This window comes from Lynx rufus, unplaced genomic scaffold (genome assembly GCF_022079265.1).
Source record: "Lynx rufus isolate CCGP_SWC_20201006 ecotype Redwood Valley unplaced genomic scaffold, mLynRuf1.p SCAF_3, whole genome shotgun sequence".
In the NCBI taxonomy this organism is placed as follows: Eukaryota; Metazoa; Chordata; class Mammalia; order Carnivora; family Felidae; genus Lynx; species Lynx rufus.
Window position 1 is genome coordinate 39,135,324 of NW_025814845.1, and position 8,679 is coordinate 39,144,002.

The window sequence follows — 8,679 nt, forward strand, 5'->3', positions numbered from 1 at the left end:
TAACTTGTAAGAATTATTTTCTATGAAAAAGTTGTCAATTTGCTAAAATGTTCATCAGTTTGTTTATATTCAACTTAAAAAAAAATTTTTTTTCAACGTTTATTTATTTTTGGGACAGAGAGAGACAGAGCATGAACGGGGGAGGGGCAGAGAAAGAGGGAGACACAGAATCGGAAACAGGCTCCAGGCTCCGAGCCATCAGCCCAGAGCCTGACGTGGGGCTCGAACTCACGGACCGCGAGATCGTGACCTGGCTGAAGTCGGACGCTTAACCGACTGCGCCACCCAGGCGCCCCATATATATTCAACTTTTATTTTTTTTTATTTATTTTTTTTTTTAAATTTTTTTTTTCAACGTTTATTTATTTTTGGGACAGAGAGAGACAGAGCATGAACGGGCGAGGGGCAGAGAGAGAGGGAGACACAGAATCGGAAACAGGCTCCAGGCTCTGAGCCATCAGCCCAGAGCCCGACGCGGGGCTTGAACTCCCGGACCGCGAGATCGTGACCTGGCTGAAGTCGGACGCTCAACCGACTGCGCCACCCAGGCGCCCCATATATATTCAACTTTTAAAGAAGGGGGTGAGACTCTCACTGCCCATGCCTCTTATATGTAATCACCTTCATTAGCTTCTGACTTATCCGTTCTGAGTGGTCTATTTGCAAAACTGAGTAAATCTACATATATACACACGTATACTTTATTTCCTCTGCTTTATGAACGGCAGTGCACCAGATACCCTGTTGTGCACCTTGCTCTTGTTTTTAGGAATAATGTAATCTTTAACATGTCATCTACCCTTGGAGTTTATTCACCTACAAACTGGAGAGGATTCTACAGAAAAATGTAAGGACCTCACCACAGGACTGGGCAGATGACGCGTTCAATACAGTAAATGCTGCCCCGTCTCTACAATCCTATCCCCTGCCTCTGCCCATGGGAAATCAGACGGCTACCATTCACCCCAGACAAACCTCCCCTTTAGACTGGAGATTAAACGTACACGGGCAATCAGGAGAGCACATCAAATCCTCCCAGCTATTAAATGGTTTACAGCTTCCTCCTGAAGGGAAAGTCTTCAGTTATTAAACATACAGGTTCCAATGGTTGAGGGCCTACGAATTAACAGATTGATAGGAGCAACATTTATCATATATGTATGTGGAAGCATGTAAAGGGCAGCCACTGAACAGCCAGGGATAAGGTTTTATATACCAGCTTAATGGGATGGGGAGTGGGTATTAAGGCTTCAGTGGAAAGTATGGAAGGTGCAGTTAGGACTTATTTACACAATTCTTCGGATGCCCAGATACCAAGTCAGGCTCCTCCCTTACAAAAGGCTCCCTGGAGAGAGGGTTAGGACAGCTGAATTCTCAGAAAGGCCTGCTTTACTCATCAAAGAGAAGTCTGAAGTAGGCCTCCTTCTGCAGCTGCTGTTTGTTCAGATGCTGTCAGTGCAAAGGAGTCTTTGTGCCCGTCTGGTGGGGCTGGTCCCCTGGTTTCCTTGTTTGAAACCTCACATGAAGTTCCACAGGCAAGGAGCCCCGTGTAGTGCTGTGAAGAGGACACTTGGGCAGGAACTCGGGAGGTGAGAGATCTGCGAACGGCAACACAGATGAGAACAATGATGAAGCCGAGCAGAACAAATCCAAACATGTGGCCCCAATGTCCATTGAACCAGTCTCTCACTCCTGAGACGAGGTCAGTCCAATTAAAGGCTAATTCCCTCATTCGACGTCGACTGTCGATCCGTTCCTTCACACTGTTCAAAAGAAACCTCACTTCTTTTGACTTGTTTACATAGGGGCAGCACTGGTTGCCAACGATCGTACACGTTCTTCCTTGTTGAGCAGCCGATAGATCCAGATGGTGATTTTGGAGTGCAGAGAGTAAGCTGCTAACTCTTGACTGGCGCGCCTCCGAGGTCTGCACCGTGGCAGCCAATCCTTGTTCGGTGGCTTTGGAAATGTTTAGAATTGCTTCTTCTAGATCAGAAGTTCCCAATCTTGAAAAAAGGGCCCTTAACGAATTGGGGTTGTGATATGACGTCTCGTTGGGTACGTCTGTGTGGTGCTACTTTATGTATTAAGGAGCCCACACCTGTAATTTGGCTACCATTGAAAGCGGGATACTGGCTGACGGAAGGTGCCAGGTAGCCGAGTCCACATCACCCTGACCAGTTAGGTGGGAACTCCTTATATACTTTATTACCACATAAGATAAAAAGACCAGAGTTGTTCACGGACAAGGTCAGAGTGGAACGTGTGACCCACCAGGCTGGCATCGGGTGTCCACCATGACCTTTGTCATTAGTTATGTTGGCATCTGCACATCTCCATTTACCATGTGCCTCTGTCAGCCTATAAGAACAAAACAAGTTGCGAAATATCTGGTATAGAAGACCTTTGGTTTGATTCTGGCAGCTATAGAGATAGGTGTCATTACCTAACCAGGTCATTCCAGAATTTTGGTCCACCCATATGTAGTCTTGGGTATTGGGCAGACCGACTAGGGGAAAAGGTGAGCTGTTCCAGGTCCCAGTCGTGTGGCCTGCAAACCAGGAATATTGTCCAGTGACTAGGCAAACATTTGCATCATCATAATCAGTCTTGGACTCATTTGCAACATCTACAGAAGGTCTGAAGGTGCCATCTGTGGAATGAAACCATACTGTTTAATTACAGTATTGTTTTGGTACGTCACCTAGGAAGGGTCCAGTGCCATTTTTGTTTTCAATGCAAACAGAAAAACTTCCCTCCAAAAGTCTCACCTGAGTTAATGACAGACCTTGAGCTTCCGCAGAAGTTTCCCAATGCCAAAGTACTCTACCATCGGAGGAAGTAAAGTGATTGTGTCCTCTTGTTTGTGGATACCATTCCCTTTTATGCATCCAACTGTCCAGAATGGGTCCACCAGGTGCTTGCATGGGCAGGAACAAAAACTAATTCAGGTTCTTGTGCGTTATCTAGGTGTTGACATAACCAGCAGTCAGATAAATTAGCTAAGGTGGCCAGGGTTTGGAAGAGGGGTGGGAGTGGGTACTGGGATTGTGCTAGAATTGTTGAAAAAGCAATAACGGTTAGCTGAAGCAAGACACAGTTTGAAAGGGAGCCCCTAGTGGAGGGACAGAGGGAGACAAGATTAAGACAAGCAAGCTCCACCCAATCTTTTTATAAATAAAAGAGGTTTGTTTTTGTTTTTAATTTCTAGGTCAGAGAACTTCCCAAGTCCGGGAGAGAGGCTTCAAGGGAAGATAAATGAAGACAACGTTCTTGATTCAAGATCTTGGACAAAGCTGCCTACTTCATGGTGTCATCTGCTTCTGGAACCTGGGAATCCTCAACTTGAGGTCACTCGTAGGGATGGCCTTCTCACTATCATGTAGGTGTTGATCTGGATCTAGCTTGGTGTGTCTCATGTGAATCCAGGAAGATTTTTATTTCGAGGGCAGTGTTAGCAGTCCTTCTAAGGCCTCTTCCCAGTGAGGTCATAATGCATGTTTTCTTCTAAAAACTCTGATGGATGCTCCAACCCCTGGTAGAAAGGTATGGCAAGGCTATTTAGTAAGTGAAGATCATGTGTTTTTCACCTGTTGATGATATGCTCCAATAGTTCTCTCTACATAACTGTCTAAGTACTGTTCGCTCAAGGGCCCATAATGCTCACCCAAACAAGGAATGGAAGCAGCCCTGGGTGTAACGCCCGAGGTCGTGAAACCCCCCACAAGAGACCACCAGAGTCGTAAGTCAAAGCCAAGCGGCAAGGGTCGTTTATTGCAGGTTCGAACCCGGACCTCCGCGCACTCGTTGCCAGTGATGCTAAGAGGCCCCGATCAGGGTTGGTACAGCGTTTTTATAGACAGAGACAAATAGCATATGGGGGGCCTGATTAGTTGATTTTAAAGTAAGGACATTTGTTGTTCTCTGATTGGGCGTCCTTTGTCGTTTGGCGGGAAGGCTTTGTCCGTTACTTGTGGCGGGAGAAAAAAGGGGAAGGGGGAAGGGGGAAGGGGGAAGGGGGAAGGGGAGGAATGTGTTAAGCAAGCAAGATTACAGAAGCGAGAAAATGCTGGTTAGTAAGTATTTTCATAATCTTAGGGTATAGCAAACTAAGTCTAGAAAAATTTAACGGTGCTCACATCGAACAATAGACAAGACATACAAAATTTTAAACTCATTTTCTACATGGGGTGACCAAAAATGGGTCAATTTCAAGCATTCTGGACCTGTTGTTTCTACCCAGTGAGGTGTGGCTCCAGAGGCTTTATGACCTTTGTGAGCCAGTGTCTTCAGATGTTCTCAATTTACAGTCTCACTCTCATAGGTTGTTCCTTCTTCAGTGACAAATACCAACACTTGAACTGAATGTACCATCAATGTTAAGGTTAAGTTTGAATCCACCATTTGTGCTCTGAGATGTGTTAAAATATCACAAGGGTGCTTGAACCGAAAGAAAAATTTCCTCTGGCGATCTGTGACTCCATACAATATCCAGAGAGGAGTTTTACAGTCTCATCCCTGGGTTTTATGGAGACTTACTTTACCCTTCTGTGTTAGCCTCTTAAGGCACTGCGTCAACCTTAAAAGGGCACAGAAAGGGCGGTCTGGGGTTTTACAGGCTTCTCTATGACCCCTGCTCTCCTCTCCAGACAACACCACCTGCACCTCAGCGGTTTCCGGGGCCAAGTCCGAAAACCCACCGGAAGCAGTTGTCCTGCAGGGGGTGGGGGAGCCAGGAACTTACATGCCCTCTATCCGGAGGGGCAGCCAATTGGGGGGCCTTGGAACCAAGCACGTGGGAGCCCCCGGTCGCCATTGGCCACGTGCTCCGGGCCGAGCGCCTCGCTTTTCCCTCCAGAACGGGGACATACCTGAGCCTGGAAGTCAGGCCGCTGCAGCCCCGCACACGTCGGAGACCGACTCCGCAGGCCCCGGGTCGGGCTCCCGCATTCGCAGGCCGGGGCCGGGCCCCGAACCCGCCGCAAAGCAGCCGCCACTGCGGCCGCGCCCTGGGGGAGCAAAGCTCAAGATGGTTAGGGCGCCCGGGCCTGCCCGCGGGGAAGCCTCCCGGCGGCTCCGCGCGGCGTCTATGCCTCGCGTGGCCCCGGGACGGGCTGGATGGCCCGCCCCCCGGGCCGCCTAGGGCTGCTCTACCCCTCCGTTCTGGCCGCCGGGAGCAGCGGAGCTCCGGGCGGGCAAAGCTCGAAGGAATGCGGGGCAAGCGCAGCCCCACCCGGGCCCGGAGGCCGGGCGTTCTCCCCGCCGCAAGGGACCTGAGAATCGAGCCCCACTCTCCGCCGCACTCCGTGAGACACAAAAGCCCGCGAACACCAGAGACCCAGCCAGAGGCCGGGGCTAGAAAGTAGGCAGCCAATCCCCGGGAAGGGGGCGGGGAAAGGACGAGGCAGTGGGGGAGAGCAGCCAATCCTAGGGAGGCCTGGGGCGGGGTGGCAGGGAGAGCAGCCAATCCTCGAGAGGGCGGGGGCGGAAAGGGGCGGGCCCGGTCATTGGCGCCCAAGGTCTCAGCGCGTGGGACTTTCCTCTCTGGTTTAGACTGGGAGACTAGTTCCTTTCTGGAGCTTGAGAACCAGGGCGGGAGAATGGCGTCCCTCAAGACCCTCGTGGATGTGATTCTCTCAGGCCAACGTTCCTTCCTCCGGGACTGTCCTGGAGAGGCTTTGGCCCTTACCTCTCCCCAGCTCAGCCCCTGGGCCACAGCTCTGGGTCATACAGCCGCCTAAAATCCTGAGCTGTTCTTTACTGTGCCAAATTTTTATCACATTTGAGTGCCTGCTGTGTGCCATGCACGTTTCTAATCCTTAAATGGATGAAACAAAAGCCTTAGATGTTACAGTGGAGAAGAAAAATCAAGACAAAAATACCCAATATATCTTAGGGTGACAAATGCTAAGGAGAAAAACATAAGTATTTTATTATTAAGAAGAAGAATGTTGTGGGGGATGGGATAGGGCTTTTCAAACCCTTCAGCTTCCCAGTCTTTCCTCCCAGTCCCTGAATGAGCCTGCAGCAGTGGTTTAACTGCTATCCAAACTGCCCCTTGCTAATGTTGACCAACCAGCCATTTCTGTGTTTATCTCATTGTTATCTCTTTTCTTCCCTCTCTTTTTAAACTTAAATTTACATTTTATTTTTCCCAAGTTATTTTAACCTCGTAAAACATGCATATTTTCATAATAGAGTTAAGGCCAGGGGTAAGGGGAACAGCGATTATGAAATAAAGTGGAAAGAGACATGCTCAGTCCTTGGGAGCCCGTAGCCTCCTATTGGGATGTGTTTATTTATTTATTTATAGAACCCATATGAGTTGAGAACCTAACATAGGCCAAACGCTGCGATAGACCTGGAGGTATATAGATAGTGAGGGGGGAAAAAAACCCAAAATGTGAACCTCGCCCTGGTGGAAGGGTCTAGTGGGTAAAATAGACATTAATACAAGAATCACATCAAAAATGTAAAATTAGCATTTAACAAGAGTTACAACAGTAATCAAAGACTCAGCTTTTGATTAAGCAGAAAACTGAAGACAAGTTTATGGGGCAAAGGAGAGGACCCTTGGGTATATAGTTCCACACAGAGGGGAATGCACGTGCAGAGTGTGTGTTCTAGGAAAGAGCTCAGTGCTTTCATGGAATTGCAGGAAGGCTGCTGTGACTTCTGTACAAAACGCCAAGGGCGGGGGGCGGGGGGGATGTGTGGAGAGAAATACAGGACGAGGCATGATATAAACTGGGCTGCAGTGGGGGATGTGACCGGAGATGCTGGTGGCTGCCAGAACATGCCAGAGCCTGAAGTCCGTAAATGATGCTTATTGATAATGTGTTGTATAGATGTATGTCAATAAAACATTGCTGTTGGCAAGGCTGGCGTATGTCAGGCCAGCGTGTTAAAGATATTAAGAGCTAACCTTCTTGGCGCCCTTTACTACCTGCTCTGTATGTGTATTGAGCAGCATAGATGATCTCATTTAATCCTTTTACCTGCCCACTGGGTGCAGCGGGCGTGATGAAATTCCTCATTTTGTTCCTGAGGATCCGCATATTGCTAATATTTTGTGAGAACTACTCTATTCCCAGTGTAGTAGTATAGATGGCTGCTGGACACGTTAGGGTTTCTAAGCACATGCGAAACACTAGCAACACTGACTTAAGTTCCACTGCAACACTCGTACATTAACGCACAAACGTAGGGGAGGAAACGAAAATCATAGCTGCAGTGGCCAGATGGTGGACACAGGATGGCAGCACGGAATTCTCAACTTCTGAAACTTGGAAGGTGCTTTTTCTTAAAAGTGATTGCGGGATTTAATTTAGAACTCTTTTAAAATCCAGAGTTGTAGTTAAGGCAGCTATATTCGAGGTTGCATGTTGACCAGCTGACCCTAAGCAATCGTGCTGCGGTCCTATCGTGTTTGATTATATTGGATTTTAAATACTGCTTTTTCTTAAAAGAATTCTTTAAAGTGATTACATGCTACCTATTTTGTTTAGCATCCAATGGAGCCTGTGAACTTACTGTATAAATGAGTTTTGGTTGGTCAGTTAAACTAATTAGCATTAGGTATCCACTTGAAAGTACAGCCATGATGAACTATTTAATTCTATTAAGGAAAATTGAATGAAGAGGCAGCCTCCTTCTTCTGTAGCACAATTTTAATGAGACTGCTTGGGTTGAGTCCTGTTCTATATCAAAAAAGGAACATGAATGCTTTCAGGTTCTATTTTTGGCTCTACCACGGGCTTTGCTATTATACCCAGAGCAAGACGGAACCTGTTACTTTTTTTCCATTTGCAAAATAAATGTAGGCAGTGCTTTTAGCCTTTTTCACAGGAGTGGCAGGATTAATAAGCGCCACAAATGACCTTGACCTGTTTTGTAAACTGCAGGTGCATTTTTATTGCCATATTTTCATGACAAATGGAGATCGGTTAGTTTCATACTTTTTTTTTTTCCCTGATGAGTTAATATTAAGCTAAAACTTTAAAGTCTGGAATATGTGCTTTATCAGCTGCTCTTCAACATTCCAGTTTCCAAATTCAAACAAAAGGAGAATAAGATAAATCTTTCAAGTGATAATCAAAACAGTAGAAAGGAAGTGAAAGAGTCGCCTTGTAAATGGAGGTCTGTTCATTTTGTTTTCAAAATTGCACTCTGTTTTCATTAAGATGAGTAAGAATATCTGAAATACATTATTAAAGCCTACGTTGAATGAAGCTGACTTGCTGGAAAACAATAATGTCAAGAGTTGGTGTGTCAGGATGTGGTATCTGTGGGCATTTACCAGTTTGAGAAGTTTGTGATAATATGCTTTTAAGAGTGATTGCTGACCACTCTGGGATCTTTGTATGGATCCCAATGCTGACGCGGTGGACCTGGGATTGACGGTACAAGAGGAAGAAAACACTCTTGCGCTTGGGGATTTTGCACAGCTCCAGCTCGTCAGAAGCTTCTTGTATCCATCCTAGGCGACTGTTACTGGTCTACATGCTGTGGGCAGGGGCAGCCCTTATTGTGGTGATTAGGTCAGGCACACGTGTGATTGACTTGGTTTTGAAAGACAGCATCCAGGTCAGCGTCACAAGGAACGAAATCGATTACTTCAAATACTGAGCTGGTTCCTGGAAAGTGCGCGATTCCCCACGCCTCCAGGTTCCAGGTAGA

The 8,679-nt window shown here is 47.0% G+C and overlaps 1 non-coding gene across 1 annotated transcript; it reads right to left on the reverse strand.

Moving 5' to 3' along the window:
• Positions 1-4,470: 4,470 nt before the first annotated feature.
• Positions 4,471-4,592, reverse strand: LOC124521471 (small nucleolar RNA SNORA26). The gene has a single exon (XR_006964551.1). It is a non-coding gene; the product is annotated as a small nucleolar RNA SNORA26 (small nucleolar RNA).
• Between the last annotated feature and the right edge of the window lie 4,087 nt (positions 4,593-8,679).